At 42.2% G+C, this 23,204-nt stretch overlaps 1 long non-coding RNA gene across 1 annotated transcript in view; it reads right to left on the reverse strand.

The window, feature by feature from the left end:
* Positions 1–4,889: 4,889 nt before the first annotated feature.
* Positions 4,890–23,204, reverse strand: part of LOC115158973 (uncharacterized) — a 38,586-nt gene continuing 20,271 nt past the window's right edge. Inside the window, exons 2-3 of the long non-coding RNA XR_003868789.1 lie at positions 22,267–22,526; positions 4,890–5,053 (exon numbers count right to left, since the gene is read on the reverse strand). This is a non-coding gene — a long non-coding RNA (uncharacterized LOC115158973). The remainder of the gene's footprint in view (positions 5,054–22,266; positions 22,527–23,204) is intronic.

Raw genomic sequence — 23,204 nt, forward strand, 5'->3', positions numbered from 1 at the left:
AAAGGGGGATTTACTATTCTTAGGTAGCGGAATTACTTTTGCTTCCCTCCCGGCCTTTGGGCACACACTTTCTGGTAGGCTTAAATTGAAGATATGGCAAATAGGAGTGGCAGTATTGTCCGCTAATATCCTCAGTAATTTTCCATCCAAATTGTCGGACCTCGGTGGCTTGTCATTGTTGATAGACAATTATTTTTTTACCACTTACTTTACGGAATTCAAAAGTACAATTCTTGTCTTACATAATTTGGTCAGATATACTTGGATGTGTAGTGTCAGAATTTGTTGCAGCCATGTCATACCTACTAAGTCTTACTGTTAGCTAGTTAGCTAACGTTAGCTGGCTGGCTCACTAGCTAACATTACATGTATGATCTGTCTAATAATATTATTTGTATCTCAGAAAGACATTTGTATTGCTAGTTATAGCCTAATGTTAGTTAGCTAACTAATGTTGAACCTAACGTGAACTAACTCACTTTTGTACATTGCGCTGGTCTGTACAATTGACCTTCTTTTGGCACCAAAAAAATGTAATTCTTCCAGGTCAACTGTAATATCAATACCATTGTAAAGCAAAATTTCTCCCCTTTCCAACAAAATCAATGACGAGACCTTCATGATGCCCATCTCTGTATGATTCAAGAAGGCAATGAGCTCCGTCGGGTCTTTTTAAAAATGGCAGGTGGGGAAGCGAAACCTATTGCGTGATGGTGAGAAGGAGAGATGTCGTGTGGGGAAATGGCTTTTTTCACTCGATCTGTCCAACTTATCACTTTATCGTCTCTAAAATGTAAATAAAACACTATAAAGAGTTTTTATAATGTGTCATTACATACTTATTTGAAGGTTTATGTCGAATTTGAATTGGGTTTTTAGGGCGGTGCTAAAGTGATCTTCAGAAGTAAACAGCGGCTTTTGAGAGCCACGATAGCTTGCAGTGATGATGCAAAAAATGACTCGGTATCCCCCCTTACTCTGTCCCTTTCTTGTTTTTAAATGGTGAGAGAAGTGCTACAACTGGTGGAAAGAGGCTGTAAGACAGAATTAGTTGCTTTATGCGTGCTGTACGTTACGCCATGCCACGTCACGATGTAACGTACAACGTCGGAGGGGTCAGTTTTTTCAACTTTTCTCCGATACTATAGACCCATTACCATGTCAATCAACGCTCGAATAGAAGCGTAGTTCACACCCCAGATTTTGATGTCAACACAGTCGCTACAGTCCCATTAGTTGTCTTTGCAGCCTCATTTGAATGTCGCGGTTGCGCACATTTGTACAGAATGGGGTTAGCGTACGTTAGTTGGTTAGCTTTAGCTAGCTATGACAATCGGTTTGTCGTGCCAGTACTCTATGGGTTGGGATTACGGTTCATTGTTTAGCAAGCTAGCTAGCTACATGTCTAAACAAGACTCTACTTCGCCAGATGATTACATGACCAATCAAGTCAGCCAGGTGTGTCTGGAGGTGAATACGGGCATCTATTGTATAATAATGGTAAAATATTTGTATCTGGAATTTGTCTATCAGCATCAGTAGAACACGCCTGACTATCCTCCACCAGTCATACAAGGAGAATAATCTAATGCCTCCCATCAAAATGATAGCCCAAGCAAGCACAGGCTACACATGAAGCATCAGGACTTGCAGCAAGTTGTGAACTTCAACAACTACGCAGAGGATAATGCAATAGTATTACCAGGACGCCACCCAGGACACAAACACTTTGGTGGAAAGCTCCTGCCATGTCATGTGACAAGCTGCGGTGTGGCATCTCTACAAGGAATTGATGACAACACATGGTATTTAAAGCATAAACAACACATCTTTTGATTATTTTATTTACCTCCAACATGATTGGCACTACTTTTATTGATCTCACATTATTTGTGTATTTTTCAGGTATGTGTTGTCGGGCTGTCTTCCTTCAGGAATCTGTGGACCACCTGACTCCGTACTTTAGGCCAATGTCACAGATCAAGCAGTACCAGCACTATACTTTTCATTCCATTGTATGAGGTTATTCTTATTATCTAAACTTGGGAGGTCAGTTGATGTTATGCAAGGTTGTAATGTTTTTTTTTTAAATATTTTCCTTCGATGCTCAGGAGCCTGGTGTTGTTGTCGCCAAGGAGCGTTCAGACTCAGTTGGGACCAGGTTTCAGCTGCTGCACAATGCTGATGTCCTTCCTCCCATAGATGGGCTGCTTGTACAAGCACCACCTGGACTGGACACAACTAGACAAACTTACCTTTTTGAGAAGATCAGGGAGTTTTGCGACAAAGAGGCCATGAACATCATGTGCCCTGCACCAAAGTCAAGGGCAGGACAGAAATCTGAATATAGATTCCCTTGTTCATGCGTGGTGCGGATGGACCAGTTCATCACTGGAGGGCGAGTTCCCAGTCATCATGACTATCTGCACTGCCTCTATGCACATTCACATGACTTTCTCTTAACACACACATGGCATGCGTTGCTGCTATTATAAAAAATGTATCCTGCTGCTCAGTCACTTTACTGCTTATTGTATGCATATATGTAACTACCTTGTCTATCACCAGTATCACTGATATCGTTATTGATATTGTTCTTCTACATACTGTATAGTTTGTTCTTTCTCTACTGGCATTGACACTTATCGTTATTGTTTTTTATATATTGACAGTTTCTATTTTTTATATTGCAAGTAACAATTTGGCGGTACCGTTTACACATTCTGTAGAGACCCATCCACTTGGCAATATGTGGCTGGGGGTTATAGAATTTCTTTCACATGACCCATCAAGTTAGACAAGTGTGTCTGGGTAAGCGTCATCTAATAATTCAAAAATATTTTTCTGTTTTTGAAATTGCTACTATACAAATATGCAAGTACCCATTTCAATGTACAGTTTACACCTTCTGTATCCTGTGCATGTGACAAATAAACTTTGATTTTATTTGATGTAGTTTGTGTGGACCAGAGCTGGTAATGTGAAGAACAACATGCCTGCACCAAATTAACATAAGGATATTTTTAGCTAGACTTTTTCCTAATACTTTTACCACTTTTAGTCTTGAAATCCTTCGTTGTTTTACTGTGCTACTCAACTCTGTTGAGCACATGGCCTTACATGTGAATCCTTAAAGGCGAATCCAAACACAAGGATTTAGAACGGCAGTAACTGGTGTGAGTGAGGATGCTGCCAGATAATGAATAGAGAGTATGAGTGTGTGTTTTAGAGATGGTTGAGAGACAGCACAAAATCACAGCGGATGGTGGCTGTATTACATCCAATCAGAGGTTCCTGTCAGTCTGTCTGGATGGCGATGTATTGAGCATGTCACTAATCTTTTTGAAGGACTTCCGGGCAGAAGAGGTTACTCGACCAGTCAGCAGCAGGTATGCCAGTTAAATAATTGCTTAAATGTTGCTTTATTATAAATAGTTTAAAGCTAACATCAGTAGTGGGTAGGTGCTCAATATATATATAATAACTAACCTATAACGATGTTTATCACAAGCGCTGTTTGGCGTGATGGTAAGGCATTTACCTTTTGATAAGACGACCAGAGTTCGAGTCGCAGACCTCATGATTTATGAAATCTCATTCTTACCAATAAAGGGGTGTGCTCATTATAAATACATTGTGATTTAATTTCGGTATCAGACTAACTTTTATTATGATTATGTTTGCAGAGCATACAGGCTAGCAGTTTATCACCAGTTCACCCTATGACATATACATAGGTTTTGAGTTTGAATACAAACAGTTAATTTAGTAAATCTAGGCTGCTGTAATTTTATTCAAGACATAGGCCTAATGCCTGCGCCTTATGTAAAAAAAAGTATTTGTTTGCTTGTCCACTATAACAACAGGTTAAAGCGGAACCAGATAAACTTGCTTTGAAGATAAAACTACTTTCAACGCGCACTAACCCCGTGTCCCTGTTGCTAGAGTAGTGACTTCAACTAGTTTTGGCTGCCATCTATCGGAAAGGAATGGTAACTACACTGGGCAGCTAGAGTCAAAGGAGACTTTAATAATATATGCCATTTAGCAGACACCTTTATCCTGGCTACATGGTAATGGAAACAGAAAAAATACAAAAATACATAGTCACTTACAGGGTTATTAAGGTGTTTTTACAAGTTCCAATGAAACAAGAAGAGGATTCACATGAAAGGTTGTGATGGCAAGTCTTTGCCTCATGCACAAGATCAAAAGACAAACAACAGTAGCATACCGTAAAGGGGCAATCAGCAGTTGCTAAATACATTTTGCACTTATAAATGAATGATATGTAACCATTGATTCATGAAGAATCTAACTTATAAATGCCCCATGAGCTTAGTTCAACTGTCGTACCCCATCAGAACCCAAAATATTAACTTGTTTTACTCCAACATTTGTGAACAAAGAAAATGTAAGCAAACACGATACAGCCTCAAAACATGGTTAAAACTCAAATTTTCATATCATGGATGGTCAGTCCTTGCATCTATAGCTCTATGAATTTGAGAGTGGCTACATACTGTATCTCCAGCCCCATTGCTCAGCTTTTTACCGAAAGAGGAGAAGGGAAGACACTTTGTTATTGTTTCTACTGCTGATTGCCACTTTAAGAAGTTAAGTTGCAGATTAAATACACACCAAAATATGTTACAGATATTATTAAAATGTCACATCCCTCAGACAGTTAGTGAATACACAGCATGCAGCTCAGCAAACAATCAATCAAATGTATTTTACAAAGCTCTTTTTACATCAAAATAATAACCACAGTGGTTATAGAGGGTGCAACAGTTCAACACCTCAGGAGCAAATGTCAGTTGGCTTTTCATAGCTGAGCATTCATAGGTCGAAACAGCAGATCCGGGACAAGGTAGCACATCCGTTGAAACGGGTAAAAAAAAAAAATGGTGGAAAAACAATCCCACTCCGATTCCCTTTACGGATGTGTGTATCTTTGAATTCGCTGTTGAATGGCCTGCCCCTTCTCCATTTTCGGAACACCAGCCAGCTCCCCCAAAGTGACCGCCACTCTTTGGGCACTCAGAGTCCGCTAGGATGGTCCAAGAGCAAGATATAAGTTACACAAATGATTTTACTATCAAATATGACAGTACCTCTGGCTTCCCGATGGCCACCAGCTGTTTCCTCAGACATTTGGCAATGTGTTACAGGTCATACTAATGCCAGATATCAGCATGTGAGTTCCTCAAGAGTCACACTTGGCTGCCTGTCAGTGGCCAGGGTTTCAATACTGCATCCATGGGCCTGTTAGCAATAATGGTTAATTTATCATCCTAAAAGGTACCTACGTCCTCTTCATACATTCACCAAATACACATTTACAACAATTAGGCTAGCTACAAAATATAGGTTAGGCTATAGCCAGTTGTGGAAAAAGTACCCAATTGTCATACTTGAGTAAAAGTAAATATACCTTCATAGAAAATGACTAAGTAAAAGTGAAAGTCACCAAGAGGAATACTACTTGAGTAAAAGTCTAAAAGTATTTGGTTTTAAATATACTTAAGTATCAAAAGTAAATGTAATTGCAAATATATACTTAAGTATCCAAAGTAAAAGTATAAATAATTTCCAATTGCTTATAAGATCTTTTTATTTTTTATGTACGGATAGCCAGGCGCACGCTACATATTAAGCATTTGTGTTTAGTGAGTCCTCCAGATCAGAGGCAGTAGGGATGACCAGGGATGTTCTCTTGATAATTTATTTTATTTACCTTTATTTAACCAGGTAGGCAAGTTGAGAACAAATTCTCATTTACAATTGCGACCTGGCCAAGATAAAGCAAAGCAGTTTGACACAGTTTGATAAGTGAGTGAATTGGACCACTTTCCTGTCCTGCTAAGCTTCGAAAATATAACAAGTACATTCTTTTCATTAGGAATGTAGTGAAGTTAAAGTAGTAACAAAATATAAATAGTAAAGTAAAGTACAGATACGTAAAAAAAGTAGTACTTTAAAGTATTTTTACTTAAGTACTTTACACCACTGGCTATAGCTTACCTCAATGTGTTGTAGGCCTCTCTATAATCCCTCCCTCTCCAACAGGTGGCTGTTCTTCACTTCAGTCACATGCACAGTCTCCTGGGGGAGGATCAGGTGGGAAGCAGAGTCCAGGATGGTGTAAGAGCCAAAGGAGGCTCCAGATACGGTCAGTGGACTGTCACCAATTGTAGCCAGAATGGCCTCCATGTGCTGAGTCCACATGTGGTTAACCTCTGGTACAATGTAGAAGCTCTGTTGGTTTGCGAACTGTACAGCAACATGTTTCCACAAATATGGAGTGGGAGCTGCCAGTCAGGAAGGCCACTGATGGCACCAACAGATTCTCTGCAAACAATTTTCCCTCTCTGGTCTGGGACTCCCACTTCATCCTGATGTCCACAACACACTGTCTCCATGGTGATGGCAAAACCATTTATTTTCAGGGATGAGCTGATGACAGCTGCTCGACATCCTGGCTCATGGCTAACAATGTATTTCGGATCTTGCACACACTCTTCGATAATATATCTTGGCCCGCACTGTGATGACTGTGATTCTGAACCTCAAGCCTGACCTCAAGCTCTTTAGTGATGGTCCCTGTGGACCTCTTCTCCGCCGTAGCATAGGAAGACTCTGGCACCCAGGGGTCAGTTTTGCATGCTTGTGTCTTGTGTCAGATTGTGTCTTGAAATAAACAATAGCCTTAGAAATAACATGCATTTACATGTGCCTCCTCCTGAACAGTGTCCTCCAGGATGATAACCTTTTCAGGGATGAAGATGTCATCCTGAAAACACACATTTTGTTAAGACAATTGAACCCAAATGAACTCTGCAAAAAAATAAAGGTCCTCTCACTGTCAACTGCGTTTATTTTCAGCAGACATAACATGTGTAAGTATTTGTATGAACATAACAAGGTTCAACAACTGAGACATAAACTGAACAAGTTCCACAGACATGTGACTAACAGATACTAACAGCTGGTGTCCCTGAACAAAGAGGGGGTCAAAATCAAAAGTAAGTCAGTATCTGGTGTGGGCACCAGCTGCATAAAGAACTGCAGTGCATCTCCTCCTCATGGACTGCACCATATTTGCCAGTTCTTGCTGTGAGATGTTACCCCACTCTCCCACCAATGCACTTGCAAGTTCCCTGACATTTCTGGGGGAATGGCCCTAGCCCTCACCCTCCGATCCAACAGGTCCCAGACATGCTCAATGGGATTTAGATCCGGGCTCTTCGCTGGCCACAGCAGAACACTGACAATCCTGTCTTGCTGGAAATCTCGCACAGAACGAGCAGTATGGCTGGTGACATTGTCATGCTGGAGGGTCATGTCAGGATGAGCCTGCAGGAAGGTTACCACATGAGGGAGGAGGATGTCTTCCCTGTAACGCACAGCGTTGAGATTGCCTGCAGTGACAACAAGCTCAGTCTGATGATGCTGTGACACAGACCATGACCATGACAGACCCTACACCTCCAAATCTATCCCGCTGCAGAGTACAGGCCTCGGTGTAACTCTCATTCCTACGACAATAAACACGAATCCGACCATCACCCCTGGTGAGACAAAACCGCGAATCATCAGTGAAGGGCACTTTTTGCCAGTCCTGTCTGTACCAGCGACGGTGGGTTTGTGCCCATAGGCGACTTTGTTTCCGGTGATGTCTGGTGAGGACCTGCCTTACAACAGGCCTACAAGCCCTCAGTCCAGCCTCTCGCGGAAAGTCTGAGCACTGATGGAGGGATTGTGCGTTCCTGGTATAACTCGGGCAGTTGTTGTTGCCATCCTGTACCTGTCCCGCAGGTGTGATGTTCGGATGTACCGATCCTGTGCTGGTGTTGTTACACGTGGTCTGCCACTGCGAGGACGATCAGCTGTCCATCCTGTCTCCCTGTAGCGCTGTCTTAGGTGTCTCACAGTACGGACATTGCAATTTATTGCCCTGGCCACATCTGCAGTCCTCATGCTTCCTTGCAGCATGCCTAAGGCACGTTCACGCAGATGAGCAGGGACCCTGGGCATCTTTCTTTTGGTGTTTTTCAGAGTCAGTAGAAAGGCCTCATTAGTGTCCTACATTTTCATAACTGTGACCTTAATTATCTACCGTCTGTAAGCTGTTAGTGTCTTAATGACCGTTCCACAGATGCATGTTCATTAATTGTTTATGGTTCAATGAACAAGCATGGGATACAGTGTTTTAACCCTATTCAATGAAGATCTGAAAGTTATTTGGATTTCTACAAATTATCTTTGAAAGACAGGGTATTGAAAAAAGGCTGTTTCTTTTTTTGCTGAGTTTATATCAGTTGGCGTTAACAAGCAACCTGTCTTGTACGCCATGTCAACACAAACACACACAAACACACAGCAAATACAGGGACATGTATTTTTCAGCAAACATTAGCTATGTCAACTTCAGTCTAGCTAAATGAGGTGGAGCTAACAAAACATTCCAAAAACAAATATGTCAACAAAATGTATTACAGTAAATCAAATCAAAGTTTGTCACGTGCGCCGAATACAACAGGTGTAGACCTTACAGTGAAATGCTTACTTACAGGCTCTAACCAATAGTGCAAAAAAGGTATTAGGTGAACAATAGGTAGGTAAAGAAATAAAACAACAGTAAAAAGACAGGCCATATACACTGTAGCGAGGCTATAAAAGTTGCGAGGCTACATACAGACACCGGTTAGTCAGGCTGATTGAGGTAGTATGTAGATATGGTTGAAGTGACTATGCATATATGATGAACAGAGAGTAGCAGTAACCTAAAAGATGGGTTGGCAGGTGGTGGGTGGGACACAATGCAGATAGCCCGGTTAGCCAAAGTGCGGGAGCACTAATTGGTCGGCCCAATTTAAATAGTATGTACATGAATGTATAGTTAAAGTGACTATGCATATATGACAAACAGAGAGTAGCAGCAGCGTAAAAAGAGGGGTTGGGGAGGGGCACACAATGCAAATAGTCCGGGTAGCCATTTGATTACCTGTTCAGGAGTCTTATGGCTTGTGGGTAAAACCTGTTGAGAAGGTACTCCGGTACCGCTTGCCATGTTGTAGTAGAGAGAACAGTCTATGACTGGGGTGGCTGGGGTCTTTGACAATTTTCAGGGCCTTCGTCTGATACCACCTGGTGTAGAGGTCATGGATGGCAGGCAGCTTAGCCCCAGTGATGTACTGGGCCGTACGCACTACCCTCTGTAGTGCCTTGCGGTTGGAGGCCGAGCAATTGCCATACCAGGCAGTGATGCAACCAGTTAGGATGCTCTTGATGTTGCAGCTGTAGAACCTTTTGAGGATCTCAAGACCCATGCCAAATCTTTTTAGTTTCCTGAGGGGGAATAGGCTTTGTCGTGCCCTCTTCACGACTGTCTTGGTGTGTTTGGACCATTCTAGTTTTTTGTTGATGTGGACACCAAGAACTTGAAGCTCTCAACCTGCTCCACTACAGCCCCGTCGATGAGAATGGGGGCGTGCTCGGTCCTCTTTTTCCTGTAGACCACAATCATCTCCTTAGTCTTGGTCACGTTGAGGGATAGGTTGTTATTCTGGCACCACCTGGCCAGGTCTCTGACCTCCTCCCTATAGGCAGTCTCGTCGTTGTCGGTGATCAGGCCTACCACTGTTCTGTCGTCTGCAAACTTTATGATGGTGTTGGAGTCGTGCCTGGCCATGCAGTCGTGGGTGAACAGGGAGTACAAGAAGGGACTGAGCATGCACCCCTGGGGAGCTCCAGTGTTGAGGATCAGCGTGGCAGATGTGTTGCTACCTACCCTCACTACCTGGGGGTGGCCGTCTGGAAGTCCAGGATCCAGTTGCAAAGGGAGGTGTTTAGTCCCAAGGTCCTTAGCTTAGTGATGAGCTTTCAGGGCACTATGGTGTTGAACGCTGAGCTGTAGTCAATGAATAGCATTCTCACATAGGTTTTCCTTATGTCCAGGTGGGAAAGGGCAGTGGGGAGTGCAATTGAGATTGCACCATCTGTGGATCTGTTGGGGCGGTATGCAAAATGGAGTGTATCTAGGGTGTCTGGGATAATGGTGTTGATGTGAGCCATGACCAGCCTTTCAAAGCTTTTCATGGCTGCAGACGTGAGTGCTACAGGTCAGTAGTCATTTAGGCAGGTTATCTTAGTGTTCTTGGGCACAGGGACTATGGTGGTCTGCTTGAAACATGTTGGTATTACAGATTCAGCCAGGGTTTTGAAATGACAGGTTTGAAATGTCAGTGAAGACACTTACCAGTTTGTCAGCGCATGCTCGGAGTACACGTCCTGGTAATCCATCTTGCCCTGTGGCCTTGTGAATGACCTTTTTAAAGGTCTTACTCACATCGACTATGGAGAGCGTATTCACACAGTCGTCCGGAACAGCTGATGCTCTCATGCATGTTTCAGTTTTACTTGCCTTGAAGCGAGTCTAGAAGTTATTTAGCTCGTCTGGTTTGCTTGTGTCACTGGGCTGCTCTTGGCTGTGCTTCCCTTCACAGTCTGTAATAGTTTGCAAGCCCTGCCACATCCTATGAGCGTCAGAGCCGGTGTAGTACGATTCAATCAAAGTGTCCTGTAGTGACACTTTGCCTGCTTGATGACTAGTCGGAGGGCATAATGGGATTTCTTATAAGCTTCCATGTTAGAGTCCCCCTCCTTGAAAGAGGCAGCTCTACCCTTTAGCTCAGTGCAGATGTTGCCTGTAATCCATGGCTTCTGGTTGGGGTATGTATGTACGGTCACTGTTTGCTCCTCAATGCCATTGGAAGAATCCCGGAATATATTAAAGTCTGTGCTGGCAAAACAGTCCTGTAGCTTAGCATCTGCTTCATCTGACCACTTTTTTATTGACCAAGTAACTGGTGCTTCCTGCTTTGGTCAGATTTGCCAAATGGAGGGAGAGGAGGAGCTTTGTACGTGTCACTGTGTATGGAGTAAAGGTGGTCTAGATTTTTTTTACCCTCTGGTTGCACATTTAGCATGCTGTTAGAAATGAGGTAAAACAGATTCATTTTTCTCTGCATTTAAGTCCCTGGCCACTAGGATTGCCGCCTCTGGATGAGCGTTTTCCTGTTTGCTTATGGCCGTATACAGCACATTGAGTGCTATCTTAGTGCAAGCATCGGTATGTGGTGGTAAATAGACAGCTACGAAGAATAGATGAAAACTCTCTTTGTAAATAGTGTTGTCTACAGCTTATCATGAGATATCCTACCTCAGGCTAGCAAAACCTCGAGACTTCCTTAGATTTTGTGTACCAGCTGTTGTTTACAAATATACACAGACCACCACCCCTTGTCTTATTGGAGGCAGCTGTTCGATCCTGCTGAAAAAGCGTAAAACCCGCCAGCTGTATGTTATTCATGAGGGCCTTGTCGGGTGTCCGAAGTAAATCCTTTCCAGTATGGGGTGAGTAATCACTGTCCTGATATCTAGAAGCTATTTTCGGTCATAAGAAACATTATATACAAAATAAGTTACAAAAAACACACAATAGCACAATTGCTTATGGGACCGTAAAACGGCAGCCATCTCCTCCGGCGCCATTATTACCTTCAACTGGAGTTGCAAGAAAGCTGTCCAGTGTCTAACGCTAGTCTAGTCCAACAACAGTCATGACTCATGACCAGTTAACATTACCTGAGGCTCTCCATTAACCTCTAGGGGCTATGTGGGATGCAAGCGTGCCACCCGTGGTGCACCCTATCAACAACAGGTGCATTTCAAGAGCGGCAAATTTGAAACCAATTAAATGTCAAAATTCAAATTTTTCAAACATACAACTATCTTACACCCTTTGAAAGATAAACATCTCCTTAATCTAACCACGTTGTACGATTTCAAAAAGGTTTTACGGCAAAAGCATAAAGTTAGATTATGTTAGGAGAGTACATTGACAATAGTTGTGTGTAATGTTTTGTCAATTCAAAGACAGGCGTCACCAAAACCAGAAAATCAGCAAAAATTATGCACTAACCTTTGACAATCTCCATCAGATGACACTCCTAGGACATTATGTTATACAATACATGCATTTTTAGTTCTATCAAGTTCATATTAATATCCAAAAACAGCGTTTTACTATGGCGTTGATGTTCAGGAAATCGTTTCCCTCCAATAACCGGCAGTCAAGTCAGCACAACAAATTAAATAATTACTATTCAAAAACATGGGTAAAATATTATATTGTCATTCAAAGAATTATAGATTTACATCTCTTGAACGCAACCGGCTTGCCAGATTTAAAATTAACCTTACTGGGAAATCACACTTTGCAATAATCTGAGCACTGCGCCCAGAAAAATACGCTTTGCGATACAGACTAACCGCCATGTTGGAGAGATCTAAAATCGAAAATACTATGTAAATAATCCATTACCTTTGATTCTCTTCATCAGATGTCACTTCCAGGAATCCCAGGTCCATAACGAATGTAGTTTTGTTCAAAAAAGCTCATCATTTATGTCCAAAAAGCTCCGTGTTGTTAGCACATGATCTAAGCCCGCCGGACTTCACTTCATGAACGAGGGGGAAAAAATATTTACGTTCGTTCAAACATGTCAAACGTTGTATAGCAGAAATCATTAGTGCCTTTTTTAACCAGAACATGAATAATATTCAAGGTGTACGATTGCGTTCTCTTTTAAAACGTATTGGAACGAGAGTACCCAACATGAACTCGCGCGCCAGAGTCTAATCGGCCATCACCGTTCCATGGCTCTTGTTTGGTCAGATCTCACAGTAGAAGACTCAAAACACTTTGTAAAGGCTGGTGACATCTAGTGGAAGCAATAGGAAGTGCTCAAACATTAATAAGCCCCTGTGTGTTTCAATGGCATAGGCTTAAAGGTAATTCAACACATCAGGTATCCACTTCCTGTCAGAATCTGTCTCAGGGTTTTGACTGCCATATGAGTTCTGTTATACTTACAGACACCATTCAAACAGTTTTAGAAAATTCAGAACAATAATATGCATATTCTAGCTTCTGAGTTGGTGTAGGAGGCAGTTAAAAATGGGCACATATTTTTTTCAAAATACTCAATACTGCCCCCTAGCCCTAAGAAGTTAACTTGCATCGCCTCTTCCGTTCAGTCCGGATTTTGCGTGACTCCAAAGTCAGCGATGTTGATGATGGTCCTTCAGTAACCCTTACACCATAACCCTTGAAAATTGAGGGGCAAGAAGAGCGCTTTAACGTAGATGACTCCTTTTCATTCGGAAACTCCCGGTTGCCCCCCTGAAACCTCTCTTCATCACAAAGTCTTCCTCCGCGAAGTGCTGGCTACAGATCTTGCTAGCTCGATTTGGCACGTCCTTCCTCTTCAGGAAATGGAGCCACTTCTTCAAAAGTTATCGGTCCTTGGGCAGCCGATGGTAGCCGATGGTAGCTTACCAAGTGATTTTTATGGAGCCAATTCCTACAGTGTGGCGCTATACAGTTCATGTTTGAATTACTACTTGTTGTTGCCGTCTTCGTTGTCCGCACCTAATCTCACTCTCTTCGATATGTAACAACTGGTGCTAGTCGTTACTATGGCAATTTAAAATGGCGCTGAGCATAGCTAACAGAAACCTTGTCGGCGCACAAAATTCTAAATATAGAGATGTTTTATGTTAACCTGTTAGGGAAAGACATTCCGCTAGCGGAATGCCTCACCAATATCCAATGGTATAGAGTGGTGCGAATTACAAGTACCTCAAAAATGCAAAAAGTTAAATTTCTCAAACATCTGACTATTTTACATCATTTTAAAGACACGACTCTCCTTTATCTACCCACATTGTCCGATTTCAAAAAGGCTTTACAACGAAAGCAAAACATTAGATTATGTCAGGAGAGTACCCTCCCAAAAATAATCACACAGCCATTTTCAAAGCAAGCATATATGTCACAAAAACCAAAACCACAGCTAAATGCAGCACTAACCTTTGATGATCTTCATCAGATGACACTCCTAGGACATTGTTATACAATAAATGCATGTTTTGTTCAATCAAGTTCATATTTATATCAAAAACCAGATTTTTACATTAGCATGTGATGTTCAGAACTAGCATACCCACCGCAAACCTCCGGTGAATTTACTAAATTACTCACGATAAACGTTCACAAAAAACATAACAATTATTTTAAGAATTATAGATACAGAACTCCTTTATGCAATCACGGTGTCAGATTTTAAAATATTTTTGCAATATTCTGAGTACATAGCCCGGCCATCACGGCTAGCTAATTTGACACCCACCAAGTTTGGCCCTCACCAATCTCAGATTTACTATAAGAAAAATTACCTTTGCTGTTTTTCGTCAGAATGCACTCCCAGGACTTCTACTTAAACAACAAATGTTGTTTTGGTTCGAAATAATCCATAGTTATATCCAAATAGCTCCATTTTGTTCGTGCGTTCAAGTCACTATCCGAAGGGTGACGCGTCGGCGCATTTCGTGACAAAAAATTCAAAATGTTCCATTACCGTACTTTGAAGCATGTCAAACGCTGTTTAAAATACATTTTTATGCTATTTTTCTCGTAAAATAGCGATAATATTCCAACCTGGGTGACGTTGTGTTCATTCAAACACTGAAAGAAAAAAATGGAGTAGTCTCGTGCACGCACGCTCAGTGTCATTGTTCTCAGAAGGACCACTCACAAAAACCCCTGCTGTTTTTCGCCCAGAGACTGGATTGCTCTCATTCCACTTTCTGGCACCTTCCTAGAGCCAATGGAAGCCTTAGAATGTCATGTTACAGCACAGATGCTGTATTTTTGATAGAGATGCGCTAGAAGGAGAACAAATTGTCAGACAGGGCACTTCCTGTATCTTTTCAGGTTTTGGCCTGCCATATGAGTTCTGTTATACTCACAGACACCATTCAAACAGTTTTAGAAACTTTAGAGTGTTTTCTATCCAAATCTACCAATTATACTAGTTTCTGGGCAGGAGTAGTAACCAGATTAAATCTGGTACGTTTTTTATCCGGCCGTGAAAATACTGCCCCCTATCCCAAACAGGTTAAATGCACATGTTTAGATTTAGTGGATTGAGTACATCTCTTTGCTTAGATTTACTTCCTAAAGTGTTTCCATTCCCCTTTAAAGAGATGAGTTGGGCCAAGGCTTAAGAGGGTGTGAACGATCCTAAATGGGAGTAGACAAAGAAGAGCTCTCCAGTAGGTGTACCAAAAATATTCAAGGTCCAGTTTCTCAAAAGTGGGGTTACAAGTTTATCAACATTCAAAGCAAAATGTATTTCCCATTGTGAGAATTAGAGGGATCATACTTAAATTCACACAGGACACCAGATGAGACAGGACAATTACACCAGATATAACAGACTGACCCTAGCTCCCCGGCACATAGACTATTTCAGCATAGATACTGGAGACTGAGACAGGGGTGGGTCAGGGGACACTGTGGCCCCATCCGACGATACCCCTGGACAGGGCCAACCAAGCAAGATATAACCTCACCCACTTTGTCAAAGCACATTCTGACACCACGAGAGGGATATCAACAGACCACCAACTTACTACCCTGAGACAAGGCTGAGTATAGCCCATGAAAATCTCCTCCACCGCACGAGCCCGAGGGGGCGCAAAACCGGACAGGAAAATCACATCTGTAACTCAACCCACTCAAGTGACGCACTCCTCCTAGGGACGGCATGGAAGAGCACTAGTAAGCCAGTGACTCAGCCCCCGTAATAGGGTCAGGGGCAGAGAATCCCAGTGGAGAGAAGGGAGCCGGCCAGGCAGAGACAGCAAGGGCAGTTTGTCCCTCCAGCACCTTGCCGTTCACTTGCGGCAATGGAACCCTGACATGTTCACCGGACGTGCTACCTTGTCCGGACCTGCTGCTTTCGACTTTCTCTCTCTACTGCACCTGCTGTCTCTAACTCTGAATGCTCGGCTATGAAAAGCCAAATGACATTTACTCCTGAAGTGCTGACCTGTTGCACCCTCTACAACCACTGGGATTATTATTATTATTATTATTATTTGACCCTGCTGGTCATCTATGAACATTTGAACATCTTGACCATGTTCTGTTATAATCTCAACCCAGCACAGACAGAAGAGGACTGGCCACCCCTCAGAGCTTGGTTCCTAGGTTTCTTCCTAGGTTCTTGCCTTTCTAGGGAGGAACCTTCCTAGCCACCGTGCTTCTACATCTGCATTGCTTGCTATTTGGGGTTTTAGGCTGGCTTTCTGTACAGCACTTTGTGACATCGGCTGATGTAAAAAGGGCTTTATAAATACATTTGATTGATGATTGATTGATTACTGCTGAAGTGAAAGCTAACCTCTCTTGTTGAATGTTGCTTTTTAGTTAGCTTTGCGACAGTATCAAAAATAAATTTGTGATTGTTCTTATTCTCCTCAATTAGGCTGGAAAAATAGGACAATCGAGCAGCAGCGAGGGCTCTTCGATATTGCACGGTACTGTCTTTCCAAGCTAGTCGGAAGACTTCCAGTTTGGTGCGGCGCCATTTCCATTACAATTTTCTGGAAGCTTGATTCAGGATTCGGGTATTTTCTGTATACCGGGGAGCACATTTCTTGCGACAAATTGTTTTTGTTTTTGGGGGTGTGACTGTATCTACGGTATTACACAAGGTTAAATTAAGATCCTCAGTTAGGTGGTTAACCAATTTTTGTACTCAGACGTCCTTGGGTAGGTGGAGGGAGTCTGGAAGGGCATCTAGGGATCTTTGGGTTGTTCGAGAATTTATATCACAGCTTTTGATGATCCTTGATTGGGGTCTGAGCAGATTATTTGTTGTGATTTTAAATGTAATAAAATTGTGGTCCGATAGTCCAGGATTATGAGGAAAAACATTTAGATCCACAATATTAGTTCCACGGGACAAAACCAGATCCAGGGTATGACTGTGACAATGAGTAGGTCTGGAGACTTGTTGGACAAAACCCACACAGTCGTTGATGGCTCCGAAAGCCTTTTGGAGTGGGTCTGTGGACTTTTCCATGTGAATATTAAAGTCACCAAAAATGTGAATATTATCTGCCATAACTACAAGGTTCGATAGGAATTCAAGGAACTCAGTGAGGAACGCTGTATCCTGCCCAGGAGGCCTGTAAACAGTAGCTATAAAAAAGTGATTCAGTAGATTTCATAGATTTCATGACTAGGTGCTCAAAAGACAATAACACAGTCATTTATTCTATTTTTGTTATTCAAATTTGCTGTCATAAATGTTAGCAACACCTCCACCTTTGCGGGATGTGGTCACTAGTGTAACCAGGAGGAGAGGCCTCATTTAACACAGTAAATTCATCAGGCTTGAGCCATGTTTCAGTCAGACCAATCACATCAAGATTATGGTCAGTGATTAGTTAATTTACTATGACTACATTGGAAGTGAAGGATCTAACATTAAGTAACCCTATCTTGAGATGTGAGATATCACAATCTCTTTCAATAATGACAGGAATGGAGGCGGTCTTTATTCCAGTGAGATTGCTAAGGTGAACACCGCCATGTTTTGTTTTGATCAACCTAGATTGAGGCACAGACACGGTCTCAATGGGGATAGCTGAGCTGGCTACACTGACTATGCTAGTGGCAGACTCCACTAAGCTGGCAGGCTGGCCTGCACCCTGCTGCCTGGCCTGCACCCTGCTGCCTGGCCTGCACCCTGCTGCCTGGCCTGCACCCTGCTGCCTGGCCTGCACCCTGCTGCCTGGCCTGCACCCTGCTGCCTGGCCTGCACCCTATCTCATTGTGGAGCTAGAGGAGTTAGAGCCCTGCCTACATTCATAGATAAGATGAGAGCGCCCTTCCAGCTAGGATGGAGTCCGTCATTCCTCAGCAGGCCAGGCTTGGTCCTGTTTCTGGGTGAGTCCCAGAAAGAGGGTCAATTATCTACACATTCTATGTTTTGGGAGGGGCAGAAAACAGTTTTCAACCAGCGATTTAGTTGAGAGACTCTGCTGTAGACATCATCGCTGCCCCTAACTGGGAGTTGGCCAGAGACAATTACTCAATGCCAACATCTTTCTAGCTGATTTACACGGTGAAGCTAGTAGTAACCCAGCTGTAGTGGGTTATTGTTAGCAAGTAGCACTGCCACTTTTGTAAAAAAAAATGTCAAACCTAGACAGAAACAAATGCAAAACTCCGTAAAGACTTCCAATGTGATTATGTAATAATAATAACTATTATTATTATTATAATTCTTATTTTATATAGCACTTTTCATTACAAACAGAATCTCAAAGTTGCTTTAAAAAAAATAAAATGTAAGGATCTGGATTCATTGGTGATTGGCTTCCACAGCTTCAGATGATGGGGCGTTGAGGTAGTTTGGATCGGTAGTAGCTTAAGTTACTACTCTTCCATTTATCGATCTACAGTAACTGTCAAAAGTTTGGACACACCTACTCATTCAAGGGTTTTTCTTTATTTTAATACTTTCTACTTTGTATAATAATGAAGACATCAAAACTATGAAATAACACATATGGAATCATGTAGTAAGCAATAAAGTGTTAAACAAATATTTGAGATTCATCAAAGTAGCCACCCTTTGCCTTGATGACAGCTTTGTACACTCTTGGCATTCTCTCAACCAGCTTCATGAGATAGTCACCTGGAATGCATTTCAATTAACAGATGTGCCTTGTGAAAAGTAAATGTGTGGAATTTATTTCCTTCTTAATGCGTTTGAGCCAAAGAGTTGTGTTGTGACAAGGTCGGGGTGGTATACAGAAGATAGCACTATTTGGTAAAAGACCAAGTCCATATTATGGCAAGAACAGCTCAAATAAGCAAAGAGAAACGACAGTCCATCATTGCATTAAGACATGAAGGTCAGTCAATCCGGAAAATGTCAAGAACTTTGAAAGTTTCTTCAAGTGCGGTCGAAAAAAACATCAAGCGCTATGATGAAACTGGCTCTCATGAGGACCGCCACAGGAACGGAAGACCCAGAGTTACCTCTGTGACAAAGGATAAGTTCATTATAGTTACCAGCCTCAGAAATTGCAGGCAAAATAAATACCTCAGAGTATCAACATCAACTGTTCAGAGGAGACTGCGTGAATCAGGCCTTCATGGTTGAATTACTGCACACAAAAAAACACTACTAAAGGACACCATTAAGAAGAAGGGACTTGCTTGGGCCAAGAAACATGAGCAAGGGACATTAGACTGGTGTTAATATGTCCTTTGTTCTGACGAGTCCAAATTTGAGATTTTTGGTTCCAACCGCTGGACGCAGAGTAGGTGAATGGATGATTTCCGCATGTGTGGTTCCCACAGTGAAGCATGGAGGAGGAGGTGTGATGATGTGGGGGTGCTTTGCTGGTGACACTGTCTGTGATTTATTCAGAATTCAAGGCACACTTAACCAGCATATCTACCACAGCATTCTGCAGTGATACGCCATCCCATGTGGTTTACACTTAGTGCGACTATAATTTGTTTTTCAACAGGACAATGACTCAGCACACCTCCGGGATGTGTAATGGCTATTTGACCAAGAAGGAGAGTGATGGAGTGCTGCATCAGATGACCTGGACTCCACAATTACCCGATCTTAACCCAATTGAGATGGTTTGGGACCGCAGAGTGAAGGCAAAGCAACCGACAAGTGCTCAGCATATGTGGGAACTCCTTCAAGACTGTTGTAAAATGATTCCAAGTGAAGCTGGTTGAGAGAATGCCAAGAATGTGCAACGCTGTCATCAAGGCATAAAAAGTCATTAAAGAACAAATTCTTATTTACAATGATGGCCTACCCCTGCCAAACCCGGACGGTGCCACCCTATGGGACTCCCAATCATGGCCGGATGTGATGCAGCCTGGATTCAAACCAGGGACTGCAGTGATACCTCTTGCACTGAGATGCAGTGCCTTACACCGCTGCGCCACTCGGGAGCCCAAAGGGTAAAATATATTTTGATTTGTTTAACACGTTTTTGTTTACTACACGATTCCATATGTGTTATTTCATAGTTTTAAACCCTGGAATGAGTAGGTGTGTCCAAACTTTTGACTGGTACTGTATTTATACCAGGTTCTCCATGTGGAATAGTAGCAAACCCTCCTCATGTTGAGAGTGTCTGGTTTCACTGACCTAAATCAAACTCAATTAAGTGACCCAGATTCTTCTTAGGAGACCCATATTTTATGTTAAAGGTCCAATGTAGCCGTTTTTTTCTCAGTATCAAATCATTTCTGGGTAACAAATCAAACTCAATCAAGTGACCCAGATTTTTTATAGGAGATACAGATGTTATGTTAAAGAAATTGGAAAACACAACTCCACTTTTACATTATGGAGTATTGTGTGTAGTCCAGTGACAAAACAAACACAATTGTATCCATTTTAAATCCGGGCTGTAACACAAAATTAGGTAAACACTGTTGTTTACTAGCTAAGTGTACACTGCAAAGCCATGATCATGCAAGGGATAATAGTTAATTTCACTCTAATATGCAGTAGGCAAGCTTCTCCCTCCCTGTGAAAAGGGTAGCCATGCTGTGTGAGGCTGATGATAGTTGTATTGCTCTATTTGACTTCCTCTGTGTGGTGGGGGAGGGGGGGCACATGGCACGCCAGTCAGGCGACAGAATCTTCTCATTCGGCCTGCATTGATCTGGAAATTCACCCCTGGACTGTGTGTCAATTCTTCAATATTTGGTTTTAATTACTTCCACAACCTTTGCTCTCGCAGGTTACTATTGAAACATAATCCCCTAGAGGCCCACAGCGAGGGCTCACAGATATTATTCAGCTAGAGTCGGGCTGGGAGAGTTCCCAACCAATCTGCCTTTATCAGGAAAATGTATAGGCTGGCTTTGACACAAAGACCAGGAAATAGTGAAGAGGAGAGACATCATACCCCATAATTACAGCTCAGTTGATCAGCAAAGTGTATTACTCCAGAGTGGTAGAGCATTTCCATTCATTATTCATCAATCAGCTCCAATGTACACTCAGGAAAAAAGGTACCGAATTGTCCTTAAAGGGGTAAAAACGCTTGTCACTGCGTTAGTAAACCTGCTACAATAATGCAGTAACGTTAGTGTTTAGTCAGTAAGCAGTTACACCAGCAGCCTCAGTGGCAATAAATTAATAAAACCAAAAGCTTACCTTGACTTGGAAGAGTTCGTGTTGGTTTGGATAGTCATAGCCAGCTAACTAACATAGCATCCCTCTGTTTGAGCCCCAATGTACCCTCAGGAAAAAAAGGTACCGAATTGTCCTTAGGGGTACAAACGTTTGTCACTGTAGTGGTACCCTTAGTTATAGGTACATAGAGCGTACCCTTGCAGTTTGTACCTTAAAATAGCCAAAAGGTTCAAATTTGCTTTTTTAGGGTAGCACCAGTGACAAACCCATTTGTTCCTTTCAAGTGGCAAAAATGTACCTCTTCTTTATACCAAGTCCGTCATGTTAACACACCTCTCCGCCATCCCACTTCTGACACCAATGTAGCAAATTCAGGGGGTAACCCTGACCAGGACTCAAACCTGGGACCAGCAACTGTCAAGCCAACACCTTAAACATTACACCAAGATGTTAGACCCTCTTGACTAGGTTGCTCATTGCTTGCTTAAGGACACTACATTATTAATTACAACTCTTAATTATCACATACTCTTATGTAAGTCTTTATAAAGACATCAGAACTGGAGAGGATATAATCAAAATGTATTGAACATAACCATAGACCAGTTAAACTAGTACAACACTTCTACTCACGGTGACCAAAAGTAACTAACTGAAAGTCACGCCCCCACTAAGTAAGCCATGCCCCCAATGATTGTGCCTTTATATGCTAAATATTTGGTACTAAAATGTACCATTATACTAGATTATCCACAATCAACCATAAAAGGTACTGAACAGTACCATGTGAGATCATGTATTCCTCTGAGGGTACATTCTGTATTTTGCCATTTTTGTATCCCAATACTGTACCCTAACTGTACTACTTTTTTCTGAGAGTTTATGTCCTTCCAACCTAATACCCCATTGGTGGTGTTAGATCTAGGAATAAAAAAATATCAAATAGTATTTGTCACGTGCACAGGATACAACAGGTGTAAAGAGTACAGTGAAATGCTTACTTCCACACAATACAGTAATACTAAATCATAAAAGAAATACACAAGATAAATAAAAACAAGTACACACGAGAATATGAGTGTCTGCCTGTATACAGAGTCAGTGCAGATGGGTGAAGGTAGTCAGCCATTGAATAGCTGTTCAGCAGTCTTACCGCTTGCCAGACGGTAGCAGACATAACAGTCTTTGACAATTCTCCGGCCCTTCCTCAGACACCGCCTGGTATAGATGTCCTCGATGGCTGGGAGCTCGGCCATAGTGATGTACTGGGCCCCCAGCACCACCAACAGTAGAGCCCTGTGGTCGAAGGTGGTGCAATTGCTTTACCAGGTGGTGAAGCAGCCAGACAGAATGCTCTAAATATTCATCTGTATAATTCTTGAGGATCAGAGACGTCATGCCAAATATCTTCGGCTGCGGAGAGAAGAGGCGCTTTAGTAATAGTTTTACTATTTACCTCATTGGGGTTATTTAGGGTTAGGGTGACAGGAAGGGAAATCTGAGCCTAGATCTGTGCCTACGAGGAACATCTGCCTGGAGTCTGGGAAGCCTCTCATGGGCAGGGTCTGGTAGATGACTACCTGACCTAGCTTTATCTAACACATTAATTAGTGATTAGCATCAGTGAGGTAAACATGAAGGACTTGCTCTCTTTCTGAGTGTTATTTATTACACAGTGCTCCAGAGATTCTTTATTTTTCCTGAGGCCAGCATCTCAAGTACAAAAGATATGTTTCAAACCAAAGTTTTGCTTTCAGCCAGATTCATTTAAAAGCCATGGGACCTAATCAAGTTTTGGCACAGGTAGATATGTTGGCAGAGATGAAAGAAATACAATACTCATCAGCTTTGCCCAGTGGTGGTCAGTGCTGTTTATGATGAGGGAGGACCCTTTCTTTCATGAACATGGTCTTAATTCTATAACAGCATATTGGATGACTGTTATTCATATTCCATTCACCCAGTTCAATGTAATATCGATAGGTTTAGGCTACTAGTGACAGTGACACATTCAATACCGCCTTGCACACTCTTGCCTGCATCTAGTTTATCTACGGTGTAATCATTAGTCCAACAGTTACAAACGACAGT

This window comes from Salmo trutta, chromosome 22 (genome assembly GCF_901001165.1).
Source record: "Salmo trutta chromosome 22, fSalTru1.1, whole genome shotgun sequence".
Taxonomy (NCBI): domain Eukaryota; kingdom Metazoa; phylum Chordata; class Actinopteri; order Salmoniformes; family Salmonidae; genus Salmo; species Salmo trutta.